The sequence below is a fragment of the Gallus gallus genome, chromosome 17, assembly GCF_016699485.2.
Source record: "Gallus gallus isolate bGalGal1 chromosome 17, bGalGal1.mat.broiler.GRCg7b, whole genome shotgun sequence".
NCBI classification, from domain to species: Eukaryota; Metazoa; Chordata; class Aves; order Galliformes; family Phasianidae; genus Gallus; species Gallus gallus.
Genome location: NC_052548.1, coordinates 8,186,754 through 8,207,135, shown reverse-complemented (window position 1 = coordinate 8,207,135; position 20,382 = coordinate 8,186,754).

Here is a 20,382-nt window from a genome sequence, read left to right as displayed (position 1 = left end):
GCAGGAGAAAGGGGGTAACCCTCACGCTGTGCATCCTCTGCTCCCAATACCCTACAAAGGGTCTGTTGGTGCACCCGAAGCTTGGCTAGGGAGAGGACTACAAGCAATGCCTACCCCACACTGTGCTGTGCCCATGCCCTTCCCAGTCCCCATGGGAATAGTACACACATTCCCCCCCTCGCACACATACCAAATCCTCTCCAACTTGCAGCTTTTCTTCATGGATACTGTTAAGTCCCATAGTAGCTCACAGCACAGGCTGACAGCACCATCACCCCCTTTTTCACAGGTGAAAAACATGATGCAGGATGTCTTCCCTTAATGAGTGCCTTAATAGAAAACACTTGCCACTGGCCTCCAATTAGCAGAGGTCTCCCAGGAGGACTTTCCTTCCTTGAGTGCTCATTGCAAAGCACTTCTGCTGCAGTCCTGTGGCAATGGTCACTGTTGGAGTAGGAGGTGGGCTCCCTGCACTCCCCAACAAGGCAGATGGTGGAAGGCAAAGCATTTGTAGCACAGTGGCACTAAGCTGGGGCTCAGCAGGGTCAGGCTACTGAGATCAAACTGGACAAAGGCAGCATGTTGCCATCAGTGAGTGCAAAATGAAAGGCCCTGTAGCTGCAGTAGGACTCACCAGCACCCTGCAACTCCATGGGAAGAAAATCAGATTGGTTTAGAGAGAGCTTAGGAAAAAAAAAGCAGCCCAGAGAGCAGCTGCAGGAAAGCTGGTGTGCCCAGCTATCCCCCATAGGCCTCTCTTTAATATACTTCCCTCAACATCTCCCTTTAAGGTCAATGCTTTACAGCCCATAAAAACAGAGGACCTTTAAAAAGCATTAAGCTCCCCTTGACTTTATCAAGAGCAGGGCACTGAGGCCAAAAGCATCAGGTGTGCATGGAGGTCTGAATACATCCTCCCCTCATGCCTTAGAGGGCTTTCTTTACTATAGACATCACCTTCCCCCCAGCTGGGACTGCAGCAGGATGCCCTGCCTAGGAATGGGCTCTCACCCAAAATCAGGGGACAGAGAAGGGCCAGAGAGATCCCAGGGAGCGGTACCAGGTTTGGCTGTGAAATTTCCCCTTCTCCAAGACAGCACATCCCCCCAAAGGGACCTGTTTTCACCCTCTCCTTTGCTTTTATACACATCCGGCTCCGTTGACCTTCATAGTAATAATTATGGCTTGCAACTGGGTAAATGACAAAAGCATAAGCTCTGTCGTTGGTTTTAATTGATTCCTCTTTTACAGCCTTTTGTAATTAATGCCAAGAACACTGTCACAGAACCTGTGCCCAAGGCTCCCATGGATAGGGCCCTGGCCATGGAGATCCCCCTCCTGGGTGTAAATCACAGAAACAGAGAGATGAAAGGAAAAACTGCTCATGGTGACACAGCAAAGGAACGCAAGCTGGGTCTTCTAATTCCCGTGGTGTCTTACCCTGACTTGGAAAACACCTGCAGAAAGTTGGAAAGGGCTCAGAGTTGTGAGGTCTGGAGATGTGCCGTGGGGCTGAGAGAAGGGGGTGCAACACTTCCATCTGCAAAAGGGAGGGTGGGAAGAGGCTGCCCTGGGGGGAGATTTCTGCACGTGAAGGATCTTTTATCTGATAACAAAGGCGAAGTGATAGTCCACGGTGTGGAGTGGAAGTTGGAAAAATTCCAATTAGAAAATGGAGCTCCGTTCCCTCAGGGGGAGGGTAATCAGACTGTGAAAGAACTCAGCTGAAGGCACGGAGCTCTTCCATTGCTTGGCACAGTAAACTCAGAGCCAAGAGCCTTTCTCAAAGAAGCTTCCTGGCTCCTCCAGACATTACAGGTGAAATGTCACCATGTGATAGATTTTAACCGTATCTTTCTGTAGGAATTGCCTAGGGATTCCAGCTACAGCAACGGGGGCTGAATTTCTCTATTGAAGTCAACACAAAGGAAGGCAAAAACTGTTGTTTCTTGGGAAATTGGCCCACTCTGGTGGAAGATGCTAATATGGACACTATGGGTGGAAACATCTGGACAAAGATGCTCCACGCCATACATCCAGCCTGCCAGTGTCTGCTCATTGCCCTTTTTCTCTTCTTAAAAAGTGAAATATTTTGGGAGAATAGCTCCTTTTTGCTGCAAGTTTATACAGCATATCGTCCAAAGTGGCTCTGGGCCACTATCAGACACAGCTCCAAACAGTACCTCTAAATGAACACACTTTCTCCTGCTCCATTACCAACTTCTGAGGCTTCCCTGGTGAGGATCCCAGCTCAGCTGGGCTCCATTTCCACGGGGAGAGGCACAGGAGAGACAGACGTGCTCCTTTAAGGCAGGGCTCCACACACCTCGGGCAGAGCATCACCGTAACGTGATGCGGCAGTTGCTAAGGTAACAGCACCAACATATTTTTTCATGAATAGCAAAGCAAATTGTCATGGAAGAGTAAAACCCACACGCGTTGCCAGGATATATGTTCTGTTGCCCCGGGGTTACAAGTATTTACAGGCTGTTTCTTTTTTTTCCCATCTTGAAAAATGCTCCTACGTGTCCCCATGTACTACCGATGTCCAGGTTGCAGCTGCCTTTGTTCACTCCCAGCACAGACACCAAACAGAGGTGGTGTGTTTGGCCAAAGCACGGCAGGGAACTTCATTTGTGTCTTCCAAGATGCCCCCACGTGTGGTTCTTTGCTTCACTCCTTGGCTGACCATGTGTTTATGCCTCCTAATTGTATTGGGCTGCTGATTCGGGGTCAGCAAGGCTGCGTCCCATGTGTTTTACTTGCTGTGTTAGCATTAGGGGTTCAAAATGCACCTGAAGGACTGAGGAAATAGAAAAGGAAGATGCATGTATGGATCTGAAAAGATGGCTTGGTTTTTTTCTAACTTTCAGAAAACAACTCTCATCCTCTGCAGCCCTTCACCTCCCAGCTCAGAAGCAGGTGGAGGAGCAGACTCTGCCAGACTACAGTCCACCCCCTAATGCTTTGGGGAGACTAAGCAAGAACAGGTCAGCAGCCAGCAGTGCGCATCAGGAATGGTGAGAACCAGTCTCTTGCATTAGAAACCAGAAATAAAACAGCAGCTGAAGAGCCGTGGAGGTGCAGAAGGTGAATAGGAAGGGAGCTGAAACAAAGCACAGTGTGTGGCTGCAGGACCTTCCTCCAGCACCAGCCATGGGGAACTTTCTCATTAAAACAATGTGGATAGTGTTCCTCAGCTCTCTGCCACTTGTTTTGGCGAAGAGATGAGACCGTTCCCATTGCTGCAGCAGTCTGGGATGACCCCAAGGCACAACCAGCTCTCAGCTGCACTGCCCCAGGCAGTATGGGATTGGTTACAGCTCTCTCCCTGTAATTTGCCTTGAGTTTTCTATTCCTAGTGCAAACAGCACACACACGTTTTACCTTTGTGTCCTGTGAATTCCTGGAGCCTTTACAGGTGTATCCAACATTTCCAGGTGGTAGCACAGCTAGTTCCACTGGAGACATTGCCTTTCCCTTTGTTTTTGGTTTGTTGTATTTTTAACTCATCAGATGTTTCTGTCCAAGCCTCACAGTTGGAAATATTGTTGCACTGCTTTTAAAGAGCAGAACAATGCCTTTTCTGCTCTGTTCATTTTTGAGATAATTCAAGGACTTGAGCAAGAAGGATAAAACCTCAGCCAGGCCACGCACTGTGCAAACATCCCTTCCTTCCTGGCACTTAACAATGGCTTTGTGTTTGCTTCTTTTGTGCCTAATAGATTCTCTTCAAAAGAAAAGCAAATCCACCTTAGCAGATTTGAAAGGGTTGAACTCACCCGAGGATCAGATCGATGCCTGCTGACTACAAACTCCTTTGCTGTCCCAGTCAGCAAAGGAGATTGCAACACCCCCCATCATGGTCCCAGTGTTTCAGTCACCTGGAGAGAGCCCAAACTTTCTACCATGTTACTGTATCAACAGGTGGGATCAAGTAGGGTAATAGCAAACATCAGAGTCTCATTGAACACGATTCACTCTGGGAGGATTACCTCATGCAGCTCAGTCTGATTGCTTCGAAATAGCACAAAATTGTGTGTGCTTCTTGAGAAGCCACTTGCTTTACGAGAGCTTTCAGGGAGAACGAGTGGCTGGGAAAGGTGGGAGTCACACCATTCTGCAAAGTTTACCTCTTTCCATTCATTTGCAGCACATGGATAACAGACCGAATGGTATTATGGGGCTTCCAGGTGCCCTCCTGCATCTTCCATGGAGGGAAGGCAGTGCTTGCTGCTGCCCAGGGCTCTGCTTGCTCAGGTGTTCTGTGGCTAATGGGAAGAAACCTCATTAGGAAATACAGATGAATCAAATAGAAAAAAAAAAAAGAAAAATAAATGTAAAGAGAAACAATGCACTTCTGAAGTGGTATTGACTCATTGGGAGGGAAGTGCAGACAACAGCTTATGTTGCTAAAAAAACAAGTTTGTGCTGTTTTGGGTTCAGCATTTTAGCCAACTGTTAGGAACTTTAGAGTAAATCTCAGCATTTCCCAGGGCTCAGATTGCATATTGGACCATATACCCTGAAATGTTTTTATTTAATTTGAGTCCACATTATGCTGCCTACATATGGTGACACACACATTTCATTTTATGTAGCAGATGCTGCTTTGCTATTGAGAATGTAATATACTGAGTATATTATAGTATCATTTGGTTTAGGGTAACTGCAGTGCTTCTTAACTCTGATTAGCCTTAATTTTAAACCTGATTTCCTAAGGAAATGAAGCTTACGAGATCCTGCTCTCTATGCATGTGGTGTGTGATGTGCATCCCTCTGCTTGTCCATCGTTCTTCCATTTCTTTTGAGCTCATTGACCATTCTCTAAGCAGGATGGCAAAACCTGCATTGTTTCCCCTAACTCTGCACAAAAAGACTTCATGGGGGAGATGGAGTTTACCATCCAGGCACACGAGTCCTGCAGAACTGAGCTGACAGAGCACTTTCCCCTAAACCGTAAGCACTTCTGAAAATTAAAGAGCTGAGGGTAATAAGGCCACACTCCCATAGCACCTGGAAAGAGGGATCAGTCAGGCTGAATTGTGCTGCTCTGCACAGAGGCAAAAGCCCATCTCAGCCTTAATTAGAAGCTAATTAAAAACTCCCAGTGATTTTCTCTTTGCTGCTCTCCCTGCTGGCCCAAAGGTTGAGCTGCAGACACTGGATTCCCATTCTGACAGCATTCACATTGCTGCAGGGCAGCCCCAGATTGAACACCAACCATAGCGCAACTTGGCAACAGCTCCGGCTCCATCCTGCTGCTTGTGTCCGACTCATCTGCTCTTATTTTCAGATGTTTTCCTCAGAATTCACTCTTTGGTTGGCTGAGATCTTTTTAGAGGCAGCAGGGCACAGCTGTGATTGAATTGCACCATGAAAGCCAGACGGCATTTTTAATGCAGCCAGTATTGGTAGTATTCTGTAATTCTCTGTCACTTCCCAGCAAAATATCCTGTTTAGCATGCTAAAATAGCACCCACTCACCCTAGGTGCTGCACGGCCCCACACGCATGAACTCTGTCTTGTTACAGCACCAGTTCTGCCAAGGAGGACCATAAACAGCACTTAGTGATGCATAATATATGAAAACGGCTCACGCTGAGCTTTTAGATACAGAAGGATTTTTTTTCTCTTAACACTATTACAACATTCTCCTTCAGCCATTCAAGCACTGTCATAAATATTTAAAAGCTTGTTTAAAACACCCAGTCGGCACGGAGTGAATATTTATGGCCCCCAACCCCCTGACCTTTAGATTTAGGGTATGGCATACATAAACCAGCCTCATTAAACCATACACCACAGGTCAGCCTGGGGATCGGATCAGAACTCCAAGCTCCTTCCGAGCATTTAGCATCACTGGGGTAAAGAAACAGCGCAACAAACAGAGACTGTGGTTGGACCTGGACGACATGTCCCCTTCTGGGGCCAGCACAGAGAAGAGTAGAGCATGGATCTCTCTCCTTTTATTCCCTTCCCTCGCCTTGGGGACGGTGACAACCCAAGTTGTCCCCAGGGATGGAGCGGTAGCGCTGCGGTGAGCAGCCCGGAGCTGTCCGTGGTGCTGAACGCAGAGAGGAAAACGCAGCGTTGGCCGTTCCCAGAGGAACCGCCCGTGGGTTTGACTGCTCTCTGCCGCCTTGGATTTGTCCCGCTGTAGTGCTAAATCCCCAGTGACACAGAGCCCGGCGTGTTTAGCCGAATTAGGACCTCATTGCCTTCATTCAGGTTTTTCTAGCAGACCCGCTGCAGTTAAGTACTTTAATCAGAGCCAATCAGACATTTTCAAAACCTCCATGTATCCCAGCTGGTGCATCTTTTTCTTTTTCTTTTTTCTTTTTTTAATTCAGTTTCTGGAGAATTATGACTCACATTCAGCGTTTTCAAGCTAAAGACTTGCATTCCTCCTGCACACTCAGCCCAGATCTCTCCTTCCACAAAGGCTGCCCAGGATGGGACTGAGGCTAGAAACAGCCAGGATCCAGGGAAGGGACTGTACAACATCTTCACGCTTCTCAGAATATGGCTTTAAGAGCTTAAAGGCCCTTCAGATCTGCACGTAGCCAGGGTTTTGAAATGTTCTGCTGAAGTATTTGCATATCTAAAAATAAGGAAACACTGAGAAGATAAATGCAAAGGGTTTGAGCATGGTAAGCAGGAACCTGCAGAACCCAAAGGGTGGCACATAGAGAAACCCCACTGAAGTTGCTGAAAAAGGCAAATGCTCTGAATGTTATGTCTGTTCAATATCCCCCAGGGACATAGCAGGTGTGCTGGGCAGCCCCAGATTGGTGCTGTGTGTTGGTGGGGCCAAAAAATGTGACCTATAGAAAGTCACTGGATATTGATATCCATAACTCACAGATGCTCCTGACAAGAATTCACATAATGCTCTTGGCATCAATGTCCTGACGAAGGTGAGGGAAATCTGGCAGTGGCAAAGTGAACAAGTGTTTATGTTTCTGGCAGTTTATGCTCCAGTTGGACCACATGGCCAGAGCCCATGTGCTAAATAACCCAAGCCCAGCAGGAGTGAGCAAGGAGCAAGGCTAAAGTGCCACTTAAAGCTTAATGGGGTTGGTAACAAGTGCTGGTCACTCAGTTTGGGCAGTCACATGTAACACTTATTGCAAGATGATGTCAGATGAGCACCACTCAGCTGCTTCTTACCACCCTGGGGGGAGAACTGCCGCAGGGAGCATTTGCAGCCAGGTTTTGTGTGTGCTGCCATGCTTCCAAGCACAATTTCCCCATCTAGCTAGTGGTAATCAACACAGCAGAGGTACTTCTCCTCCTTTGCTGATGACGGGCTTCCTATGATTCACACCCACTCCTGGGAGGTGTTCCTGGTCCCCTGCCATATCACTGCCCTAATTGCCCTGCTACCAGTAAATATCTTCCAGGCGTATGCCACAAATGATCCATGGGAATTGAACTTTTTTTTTTTTTTCCTGATATTCCTAGCTTTGTTAGCTGGAATTGATTCTGCTTCTACATTAACTGGAAAATAAACAAAACCCCAGCCAAGCTGGCTGCATGCCTATTGCTGGGAACCTGCTGAAAAAGACGAAAGATCCAATATTGCAATTAATAGGTCCACAGGGGTGCTTTGAGAAGTGCTTCAGTGTCCTCACATTGCCATAACACTCTGCAGTGCCCTCAGTGCTGCCTTTCAGACCCAAACAAAAGCTGCTGCAGATAATCCCTGCACTACCCGGGCTCACTCCCTGTGGGGACCCACCAGGATCTGCCTTCCTCCTCCTGTTAGTGTCCTCCCAAGGCTGCTGACAGCCTGCAGAGTCACAAGGGGAAGTAGGAACATCTCTCCCCACTCCCTCTGTCTTGGTTCCTTGCTTCCTGTAGCATCGGGAGTCAGAGAGAGTAAAAGCAACACTCATTTCTTCCTATGTAAATAGCTGGGAAATGCTCAGGTGGGCAGAGTTACACTGATCACAGAAGGCTTTCAAGGGTGGAGGAAGGACTCAGGCATACAGAAATGAGTGCCGGCTCTGTGGAGTTAAAACTTGTTGGGATCCAGCTCTCATTTGTGGTGGCAAAAGCAAGGGCAAAATCTGAATCCTTGAATTTAGACCTATTGGTGTGCCAGAAGAATCTCTCCCCCATCTTGCTGCTTTTGGGAGCCTCTTCTTCGGGAGCAGAGGGAAAGGTTTTCTCAAAGACATCCAAAGGGATACCCAGGGGAACCTTTGGGGACCCTGTGGGAGCCCCTCTGGCTGCCCTGGATTTGTACTTTCCGTGCTCCAAATCCTGAGTTTTCTGTGCCTGCATAGGAAAAGGCAAGGAGCCGATGGAGTTAAGCCATTTGCAGGAAGGCAGAAGGTTATGTGCATCAGAGCCAACCTTTATGGGTGTTTGACTAGCAGCTGTTTGTAGGCACACAGCACATTAACAAGGTAGCTGCCACTTATTCTGCAATGATCACTTTAAACCCTCTCCTTTTATTCCTCACTCCACAAAAACCCAAATGGAGCAATAAAAATCCCACCTGGGGGTGGCAACTAATTACCTTTGCCATTTGTCCCTGAGCCTGCTGCTCTCACTGCTGGGAAGCCAGCACCCGGGGCTTGTCTGCGCTCCATAGGGTGATCAGCACAGGGACACCCCACATCTGCTGCCCCTTGGGGTGGCAAAACCCCAATGGAGGCCTGAGGGGGACAGTTTAGAGCAATCCCATCCGTATCACTGGACATAACCTCTCTGGATTGAAACCAGCCCTGCTTTGCTTCTCTGTCCTTGGGGGATTCCAGAGCCAGGCTGGTGAGGGAAGTTAAACTGTTGTTGGCACTGGCTGAAAGGCTCTCCGATAGCAGTGTTTTTTAAAAATTAAATGCTCGCGTCCAATTGTATTTGCATTGTGTAATGTCCTTACCCAATGCAATCACTTCAAATCACTGTTCTTCAAATCCTCAGGGACATCTGCAGCGAACAGAGGGCCCAGGTCAAGTATAAACCTTCTGGTTTATTTGGGAATGTGTGTGACAGTGTTACCATTGCATTAATGAACCATGTAAATCACAGCCAGTTGTTAAGTAACGGACGGGAGGAGGAGGGGAAGGCAGAAGGGAGTTCATACCTTTTACAGGAAGAGTTTTGCAGCGACAAGAAAAATCTGTGTCAGTGTTGCAACTCGCCAGCTTGGAGGACATAAGTTTCCCATCCAAATATTGTTTCTTCAGAGGCTCTTGCTGCTCCCAGGAGATTCTGCAGAAATTTGTAAAGCCCAATGTTAGCATGCTTTTAGAAGGGTATTGCAGAAGGAGAATATGAATGGAAATTTTAGATGATAAAAAAAGAAGAGAGGCAAGTTGCTTGTTTTCTTCTTTAAGCTGCACTGGGATGCAGGGGTCAGACTGATATCCATCACTGACTCCCAGCCATGTCCTTGGTTTGTCAATCACCCTTCGGTTTACACATCAACAAAGCCTAGTCCTGAGAGGGGATCTCTTACTTCCACATAATATACAGTTATCACTTCAATATTATAGGAAAATACAAGGGGAAACTGGACAACCAGGCATCTTGCTTGGCTGGAATTGTGAATCTTCATTCCACTGCTGCAGATGCTCAGAATCTTCGTATAGCTCAAATCCACTCCTCTTCCTGCTCCCTTCCCTGAGAACATAAACCAGGTCTGTATAAGGCAGAACTGTTATTTCAGTTACCATTCTCCTAAGTCACCTTCACTTAGGAGACAGTGAAGGAGAGCATTAGGTGGAGGTGGAGCATTGGGGTAACAGTGGACCCAAGGACCCAAGCTCACTGGGAACATTCAAATTCACCATCCCCTTCCCACAACAGGTGAATTGTGTCAGAGAAAGGAGAGGGAGAGGAAATACAGGAACTGCAAGAGTGCTTTTGCTATTTTGTCCCTTGGTTACCAAATGCTGCTGGTACACCAGCCTCCTATAGAGAACAGCAACCCCAGCTTGGAGCCTGACAGAGCCCGTCAGCACTAGGGCCATGAGTTGGGCTGTCCTAATTGCCTTCATCCATGGCAGAGCCCTATTTATTTCACTCAGCATCCCTCCAACCACACAAGCTCACTGCGCAAACCTAATCCGTTTCCATCCCTGCTGGCCCATGGTGCACAGCACTGCCCCACGTTTTTCTTCCTTTTTCAAAGCTAACACTTGCAAATACATGCATCTATACACCGTACCATCTTCTGCTGAGGTGTTGTTTTTTTTTTTTTAAACTAAGCTAGATTGAGACAGACATTCATTTTTCTATGTAATAGTGAGATGCCATCAATGCCTCAAGTTGCACATTTTGCATCTGCAGGAGCCAAGTAGTTACATGCTGTAATGATGAACCATCAGCTGAGACGTTGCGGAGTGACAGGGACATTCTGCATTTTACAGCTGTTTGAAAACAGTCCCTGGTCGATAAGTACTGATTTTCTCAGGAGGAGGAGACCCCGTTTGCAACTGATATTTTCAGGGAAACAGCAAGCTTGGAGCTGGTGCAGCGCTGGGCAGCAGCACGGGGTGAGATGTCGCTGTGTCGGAAATTGCCAATGATCTGTTCCATTGATCCTCACCTAGACGTGGCTCACTGGGATCTGGAGTTGGAGAAGTGTAATAATAACAAGATTTTCTACTTTCTCCGTTGAGATTAGCAGCTTTGGAGCTCTGTTACCTTACTCTTTCTCCACGATTTAGTTTTAGCATTTTTGCAGCAGTTGATGTTGTATAATAACCCAGTGTAGGGATCATCCTCTATCCCAGAGCATGCAGGTGGCAAAGGGACGTCAACCAAGGGCTTTCTGCCTGTGCGGGATGGACCCAACCAGCTGGACACAAACAACAAAGCTGAGTGAGACAACATTTTCACTGCCTGAGTGATTCCAACACTTGCAACGGAGGAACAGGAAGGAAATTTTCCTCAAACAACCCTCAGAGCTCTGCTACCTCCACCCCCAAGAGACTCAGCCCCATATTTCACTGGGGAGAAGCATCAGACACTGGATTCACTCTTACCAAAACAGCTGAATTTGTTGATGAGCTCTTTCCAAAAATGCAAAGTATATTAAATCCAAAAGTAAGGAGATGTTGTGAGATGTTTGATAAGGAACTAGTTCCCTCTAGGCTGGCATGGCTTCCCTTCATTTTCGCCCTCTGTGGAAGATTTTAGAGTGGTAAGGATATTAAATACATCCATATAATGCAGCTTCAGACAGCAAAAAGGATTAAAACTCGACTCCAGAAAAGGGAAGGAAGTCAGATTACTTGTCAAAATTAAATTTGCTTTTGGATGCCATTACTTCCTACATTAAAAAGCTCTGGGGATTAGGAGATAAAGAAGCTAAATCCAATCTGGAGGCAGACTCAGAGGGAAATGTCAGCCAGCCAGTAATCCCAGCTCTTTTCTTTAATAGGATCCTCCCAGAGTAAAAGAAAGTGAGAACAATTATTTAATTCCATTTTGAATTCTAGTTTCCTTATCCACCTGGCTCGGCATCGCTGTTACAGTGGTAAACCAACCTGTGGCCTGGACCTCACAGCTCCATGCACGTTGTGCTTTGCCCTCTGTGGGGCTATTTTTTTTGTTTTGTGCATTTTGGTTTGTTTTTAGGAGTAATAAATAAAACAAATAATACACTGAAAAGACAAAGTCACATCCATGGAGAACAAATTGCAGTGTGCCCCAGCATCCCAGCACCAATAAGCCAGTAACCATGGTTGCACCATTATCTGCAAGGACAGCTATCAGCACAGACACACATGCATTGACTCAGAGAATGACTTAGTTCTTCAACGTGGTACAAAAGATGGGAAAATCTCAATGCTATCCAAATCACTGATTGATTCACAGTGAAGATTCCTTTAAACCAAGCCAGACAAAGGTCTTTAGCTACTACTACAAATGGACATCAGCTGCCAGTAAACACCGGAGTACTTTACAGTCCAATGAGAAGCCTGCAACAAAGGTAGCAAAGCACATTTTGTCCAGAGACGTAGTGGATGCCCCATCTCTAGAGACATCCAAGGCCAAGAAACAGGGCTCTGAGCACCTGGTGGAGCTGTGGGGTCCCTGCTCATTCCAGGGAGTGGGACCAGATGGCCTTTAAAGGTCCCTTCCATGCCAAACCATTCTGTGATTCTTAAACAAGCAGAGGGCATATGCTCTAAATGCCAAAGACTGGGAGGTCAGGGCTATAGTGGAGGGTCTTGTTTAATGAAGACCCTGATTATCCCTGGAGTTCAAGAAATAGGCGTTGAGTTTTGTCTGTATCCTTCACATCACCAAACCCACACACATGCATATCAAAAGGGCGGCAGGGCCAAATTCAGCGTCTTCAAATACTTGAGCCTAGAGGTATGATAATTTAAACAAATAACAAGGGGCAGTGAAGGGAATAAACTGCAGCAAGGCCAGCCAAGTGGATGCACTTGAAGGGCTTCTGGAGCTGGCAGTGCATGTTTCATAGCACAGGAAATGTTCTGGGTGACACCGTGCCCTGAGATGCCACCGCCAGCTGTACCAGTGCCAATCCTACCCAACAAAGCCAAGGCAGCCCTTCATGCCTGATGCATGCGTATTTATTTATTTTTTAATTAAACTAGCTGTAGGGAAATATAACATTTTCCTTCAGTAATTCATCCCCACGGCTCCCCTATTTTGTCATTTTAATTAAAGCCAGCCCCTGCCACAGTTTGGATGTTTGCAGCAATTAGTATTAAATCAAGCTCAAGCCTTGGGGACTGGTCCATTTTCTGGTTTTACTTTTTATTTTACTTTGTGGTTGGGCATTCACAGCCAAAAAAACAGGGTTTGGGGCTGAATGCCTGAAAAGGATAGCACAGCTATCATGGATGTCCCTGACACTGTCCCCATCCCACGTGCAGTTCATGAGTCCAGTGGGCACAGAGAGCAGCGCCACGCTCCAGATTTCAACACAGCCACTCCCAGAGCTGAGCTGCATTTTTTTTTGCTCAGGTGCCCTGACTCGATTTTCCTTTGGAGAATAACTCTTTGTTTTAATTGCTTCTCATTAAACCCGCTGTTACCCTTCACCTTGCGTACACAGAGCAATAGACAATTGTCACTACTACAATATAAGGGACACAGTGGGAGCTCAACCGCCCACCCCAGACCTGGCTCTGGCCATCCTTCCCTCCTTAGCAATTGTGCTATTTTGCAGCTGGGATTTTCCTTAGTGCCCAGCCTGAACCTGCTTTTCTTCCAGGTTAAATAAGTTGCCCAGTACTGCTTTGATCATTGTTGCTGTTTTAATCAGGAGTTGAAAGGTATTCAATGTTTTTGTTAAATGTACAGCTTCAGAGAGAAGTAGTTGCATGGGATTCATGCACTTCACCTTAAATAAAGCTCTCATTGTTAGCTTTTATAGTGTCAGAGCAAAGGTGGAAAAGCATGACCTATGAATCAGCTAATGGCTCAGAAACAGAGAAAGGAAGGAAAGACGAAAGTACCCAGGAAAGGTTTTGTTAAGTCTTCTTTTTTGCTTTTTTCCCCTCATGGTTGAGTGCTTTTTCTGTGTTCAATTTAGAGAATTTCTGAGTAGTGCTCAGTGTTTTGGACAACCATTGGAGCCTGGAAGCTCACCATTGCCATGTCTTGAATTTGGCTCCCGCCTGCAGGACTCACACAGGGCCAGCACTGACTGCGAGCCCCCCAATGTTTTCTGACTCCAAAAGGACCCTCTGGGGCAGCACCCACCCTGCAGCTTCCTGAGGAATCAGCTCATCTTAATAACGCCCCAAATATTTGGGGAGAGAAAGCAATTGAGACCCCCTCCCACCCCCCCATACCTCTGCCCAAGGTACTGGACCTGGGGAACATGGGGCTGGGAGAACACAGTTACCCAAGCAATAAAAATTAAAAAAAAAAAAAAAAGAAAAAGAAAAAAAGAAAAAGAAAGAAAGAAAGCAAACATGCATGCACACGTGCACAGATATCAGTAATCTCCCCCCGAGCCCTCCAATTGCCATGACAGACGGGCACGTCTTCCGCAGCACAGGAGGATGCTCGGAGCTCCGCCGCAGCATGGAGGAGAGCGGTGGCCAAGGGGGGAAGCGAGAAGCGGGCAGTGCTGCCAACCCCGGCTACTGAGCCCGAGCAGATGGAGGAACAGAAGGGAGCACTGCAGAGTGAGTCAAGATTGTAGTTTTGCACAGGAGAAAACTGTTCTTCTCAAAAGCAGGAAAGGAAAAAAAAAAATAAGGTTACCTCGTCAGCAAGTCTTCATGATCGTGGCAACCACAAGCCTGCTACAAGCCAAAGCTATGGAAATGGGGAGTCAAGCAGCCAGAAACAGAAGTACTGGTTTTCATTTCTCATCCCATACGCAGGCAGAGGAGGAAAGCAGCTGCAGCCACTCTATGCCCTGCTCAGGCTTTAACGAAGCACAGGTGAGGGGCCACATCCAGCCACTGCCCACCTACCTCACCTTGACCCCTAGAAAATGAGATCATTGCACACAAAAAGTTGAAATCTATTTACCCAGACCTCAGAGAAATAGCAACCACCTCAAAATGCCCAACAAAGAAGAAAAAGAGAAGGAACAAAATGATTACACTAACCTAGAAGTGGAGGGAAAACCCAAACCCTTCTCCTTTCTTCTACCCAGGCTTCTACAGCCTCCTTGGTAATTACTTAGTACTTAATTAATAGTCATTAAAGTTATTAATCACACCTGACTCAGGCTTGACTATGACAAGCTGTGGGGGCTTCCTACAGAGGAATGTGGTTTAACCCCTTCCCTGCCCAGCACTTCTGAACTGCTCCCTGCTCTCTGCCTGGGATCTGATCAATGTTTTTATCATGAGCCATATATCTGCCTGCATCCTTCGGCTGCATCCCATCCACCTTCCCATAAGCCATGACCACAGCTGGGGCATTGGAGCCTGCAGAGCCAGGAAAGCACCATGTTAGAGTGCTTTTCTGCTATTCTATTTCCAGGAGCAGCCAGTCCTAGAATTTCAGGGGGGAAAGATGTTGCTAATGGGGAAGATGCAATACCTTCCTGGAGTATCTGCTCCTCTGCACCCAGGGGTTGTGATCCTTGGCTCTGTGTGCACTCCTGAATGGAGGTGTGCTGTGGCTGGGGTTGGGAGCAGACACTTATCCATACCTGGAGTACAGAGCTGGGAATGCTGTGGGCTTGCAGTGAAATGCCGTGCACTGAGTAGTTCACTGAGCTGGCATTCCTGGAGCTTCAGGGTGAAGGGCTGTACCACACACATCCGCACAGCTCTATGTGAGTGCTACAGAGATGCCTGAGAATAAATTAAATGCATCCAACTCCCTGTAGAATGATGAATCAATCTCATTTGCACATCTCACCCACAACTCTCAGAGTGCTGATGTTGTGAAAAAGTTCCTCCAAGTTTCCTTTTTATCTTCTTGGCTGTCCTCATAGACATACACCTTCCCAACCCCCCTGGGGGTGGGCAGCCCCCAGGTTACTTTACCACTGGGGCACCATTCCACTCTGGCCCTGTAATCTTCAGCCACCTCTGATCAGGAAGATATTTCAGTATCTTCCCATCTACCACATTAATAGTGTATCGTGACCCCCAGAATAGCTACTAAAACGAATTCTGCAGAGATTTCAGCTGGGAGGACTCTGGGCTCCTATGCTTTATTACAAAGGAATCCGTTTTGCATTACAAAGGCCAGTAAGGAAACCCTTTTGTGCTGGGTCTGCAGCTCTCAGCCAGGCGCTAAGATGAGCTACTGGCTGAGCTGACTGGGAGCCTAAAATATTAACGGCTCATCCTCCTTCTGCTGGCCACGTGGAAGTAATTGCCATGGAGTAAAACAGAGAAAAGATCCATTTATAGCTCTTAGAGAACATTTCTCCCTGAAGGAAGTTACCACTTCTCCCCACATGGCTAAGGTTCAGTCTCCTAACATACACATGATGCTTCTTTTCTCCTTCTCTCCTCTTGGAATCAGCACATCTGCTGGGCAGACAGGAATGGGGGAGAAATGCTAAGGAATGGGAAATGATGTGAATTGCAGCTCTCTGAGGCAATGCAGCTCTCCATTACCCATCGACAGAAATCTGGAGATGTGAATGCGTGTGCCCCTAAGGAAGCAACTGAAGGTTAGAGCTGAGGCTCCTTTATTTAGGTCAAGTACATCTCCAGCGTGGAACTGCTCAGCCAGACACTGAGACGCCCACTGGACTTGGGAGATAAGGAGATAACAGGGCACAGGGTGAGGGCTGCTGATGGGGCTGCCAGCAAGGGAGCCAGGCAGCCCAGCACCATGCAGTTACATGCTGCTTTCCACTATTCACAGGCAATGAATGAAAAAAGATGATGTTGTAGCAGCTTTACGGGCTTGGCTCACTGGTACAGAGTAGGAGGAAACCTTCAAACCCCAGTGCTCGTTATGAGCCATACATCCTTGGCTGTTGTGCGTAATAGTCTGTTCCTAATGAAGCTTGAACTGAAGCCAATGAAATTGTACAAATGTAAGGGAGAGGAAAACAACAAGCCTTGTGCTTCAAGCCTGCATTAAATCTTGTCTGCCGAATAAATATTAAATATTACAGATCGTTTCACACCTGTGGGTGATGAGAGACAACAATGCTGAGCACAGCACCTGTTGTATTTCATGTTCAGGGCCAGCACACCGCCAGACTAAGAGGCATGTATTGGAAAACACATCTCTGCACATGCTGGTAGCCATGATCTGCATAGTACCCTGTTTTTCAAAGGTTTTACACAGTCTGTTGATCCACTGTAATGAGGAGGAGGAGGAGCCTTTACACAAAACCTCCAGTTAATGAATGTGCCATTTCTATGCAAGGAGTATCAGACTAGATCTGGTGGCTCAGAGTGTTTTGGAAACAGCAAATCACTGAGTACCTCATCTCCAAAGGCAAGCTAAATGAGACCCCAGGGAACAGGGCAGTCCACGGTCACTGCCCCCATCATATCCTTTGCTCTCGACATGTTTTTTCTTCAGTGGTTCACATGACAATGGTGCTACAGAAGTATCTGTCCCAGACACTGTATCAGCTTCCCTGCAATTGTACCCACCAGCTTTGCAGAACCCGGGGGAGCAGAGCTGCCTGGGGCTGTGCATTGCCATTTGTGTCTGCGGGTGAGATGCAGGACTCTGTGCTTCCTCCCACCCATTTGTTCTTCAGGTGAGGGGCAGTCGGTGCACAATCTTCTGTGACAAACGGATTTTCCCCAAGAATCCCATAAAGGACTTGGAAAGGACTTTTATGGCTTCATAAAGCACTTCGCTAACGACTTGCTTTACCACTGCTAAATCAACTGAAATCATTTAGCACTGTCCTCCCGTAGCTTTCCACATTTGGTCCACAGAGGGGAAAAAAAATTAAGAGTGCTGACATTTGCAAAATACACCTCAACCCATATTAGATGGTGTTAATTAAAATGACTTGCCGGGTAATGAGCTACAAGAAAAAAAAAGAAATCAATCAGAGTCTTAGCACAATTAAACCAGCTAGCCCGGCTCTGTGCCGGCACTGCAGTTCCAGTGCTCCTGGCAAGAGGCAGCCATCAGCCTGCATGGCTTCCTTCATCCTGGCCAACCTGCCTGTAGAGCATCCATCAAGCCATCCTGTCCATAACACAGCCTGCATCCTGGCCATCCTACCCATAGGGCATCCTCCATCTCGGCCATACTGTCCATAGAGTATCTTGCTTTCCTGAGCTATGATGAAGTTTATGTGTTTCATAGGGGGAGCTTGTGCCAAGGGGCAGCAAGGGTCCCCACAGCCCTCTCCTTTCTTCATTCCTTGCCCTTTCTCCAAAGGCAAAGCATTCCATCACAGACGCACACAGCGCTGAGCCCTTTGCCCACCCCTCCCCTCCCCTCCCAGCACGACCTTCAGGACTCCAATCAATACCACTGGGTGCCTTCAGAGAACAAGAAAAAAACAGAACAGTGAGAATAGAGAGGGGGAAGAAGCACTTTGAAGGAAATGTGCTGTTTCTTCCCATAGAGGTGCCTTTCTGGAGGTGAGGTTGTGTCACAGATTAACAGGGAGGTGAATGTTTTGTAACACCGTTGCAAGCACTCCGTGTATTTAGAAACCGAATTACAAAATGCAATGTGACCCTGTCTCCAAAGAGGGCAATTTCAGTTCTGCACCGTGGAGCAGAGCTTGGCTGTATATTCTCAAAGCACTGTGCAGCCTCTGCTCCAAAATTCATGTCAACGCCTGCCTTAGCCTCAGTGCTTCCCTAATACCAGCTCTTTGCTGAGCAGGGGTCTATTTTAGAAAGTGCAGTACATGGCTTCTGCCTGCTGAAGCTCTTATTAAATATCAGAGCAAAATGAGCAAAACTTGCTAGTAAAAGGAGCCCAGCTGACAGCACTGAGAAAAGTGCTTTTTATTCATTCTCTGAACAGGTACATTCAGGCAAGCAGCAATAAAACCTCTGCTTTGCCCAGCCCAGCTCTGCAGGACAATATGCAAAGGCAGAGAGGGAGCTCCAGCTCTCAGGCTTCCTACCATATCCCTACAGCTGTAACAAATAACCATAATGGACCTTCCAAGCCCCTACAGCGTGGAACTGCAGCAGGGATTTGGGGTGAGCCTGCAGCCAGCAATGTGGTTAACCTCTGTTTGGTTGGGCTCTGAAGTAGCGCTGCACAACCACATCTCTTATGTCTGTATTCATTTCCCAGACCATTATGTGACGTGTTGCATATTGGATCCAAAGCATTTCACCCTTGTAATTGTGTCTAAAAGAAGAGAGGGAAGAGTTAAAGCGGACTGAGATATGCCATTTTCTCCTCTTTCCAGCTCTCCTCACCCCTGGTGTGTTCAGATGCACTGCAGAGCAAACACACCTTGCTGATTTCTAAGTAAATAAGTTATTGCTGCACAAGCACCTGGGTGCCCCCTGCTCTCCCCTCCCTGACTGTTTCTCACTGGGATCCAGCTCAGCAGGCAGCTAAATGCAGAGCAGGAGCAGCAGAGCATCTCCTGCTGCAGAGCCATGGGAGAGCTCTTCTCCCATCTCCCACTCCCTCCCATTACTCCATGGTGTGATGGCTGTGCAGGAGGAGCAGCCCTGGGTAAGCCTGGGTAAGGAAACCTTTCTCCTGCTCACAAAGGAGAGGAGGAAACTCCTACTCATCCCCAGCAGCAAAGCCCACATGATCAAGGGGACCTGAGATTCCACTTGTCAGCAACAACCGGTGTCGTGGCATGGAGACTTTGCTTCATAATGTGGACCCAAATAATTGATAAGTGCTGCCAGAAGGATCTGAGCAAAGGCAATGCTACCCTTCCTTATTCCAGCAGCGTCCCTGGTGCACGACCCTCTGAATCAGAAGGATGGTCACATACATGCTTCAGCTTTAATTTTCTTAAGTAATGCATTGTTAGGAGGGATGGGAGCTGGGGAAGTGCTTCGGCAAGTCTGTGTGTAGTGATATACTGACTCTGAAATGTCATCCCTGTGATACAGCTCTTCAGAGGATGGGGCAGATCATCAATCCAGACTTAGGCCCGTGCAAAAGCAGATCACATGCAGCAGCCATCACAGGGAAAGGCAGAGCCAGAGAGATGAGGCAGATCAGATGAGGAGCAAAGTGGATGGGGTTTAAAAAGGAAAGGGGATCCAGCCAAGCTGGGATGAAGTGTTGTGACAAAGCTCCATACCCACACAGCCTGGAGTGTGGCTATGAACCCCCCCAGTGCAGCGTTAAGGGGAAGGAGATGGGTGCCAGCTTGCTCCTCACACCTCATGAGGACTGGAGCATCTCCCCCACGCTTTCACAGCCAGCAAAAACATTCACATTTTCTTAAAGGAGGACTCCAAGCAAGCAAATGGGAGCATGAGCAATTCATCACTGTCTGAAAGTGATTCTCTTTGATTTGTGAAGCTCTCTAAGGGTGAAATGCAGGAACGGGCACGTTTAGTCACACCTGAGCTGCTCTGCTTTGGGGATGTGTGAGCATTTTTAATTATCTGCACTGAGAGAGTACGTTCGTGTAACAGGAGGAGAGAGGGGAGGATATATATAAACCCCTTCTTTTCAGAAGGAGCTTTTGCAGAAACCAAGCCAAGGCTTGTGCACAGCATCACTCCCATATCCAGACTTGAAAGACTCCAGATCTCACACAGGGACACGTGCTGAGGGAAGATGGGAGCTCCTGGCACAGAGCAGCACCTGGGAAGAATCAGACAGGCTTCTCACTGCCTCTTCTACATGGCTGTGAATTGTGTTCTGAAGTGCCATATGCAGCTCTCTGTCCCTCAGGGGCACTGGGCACCAATGTCAGAAGCAGCACTAAACCAGCGCTGTAAGAGTTACAATAAGATAGACATATATATACACACTCACTGTACGTATATGTGTGTCCCTTGTAAACTTGGCAGGACTCTCCTTGGT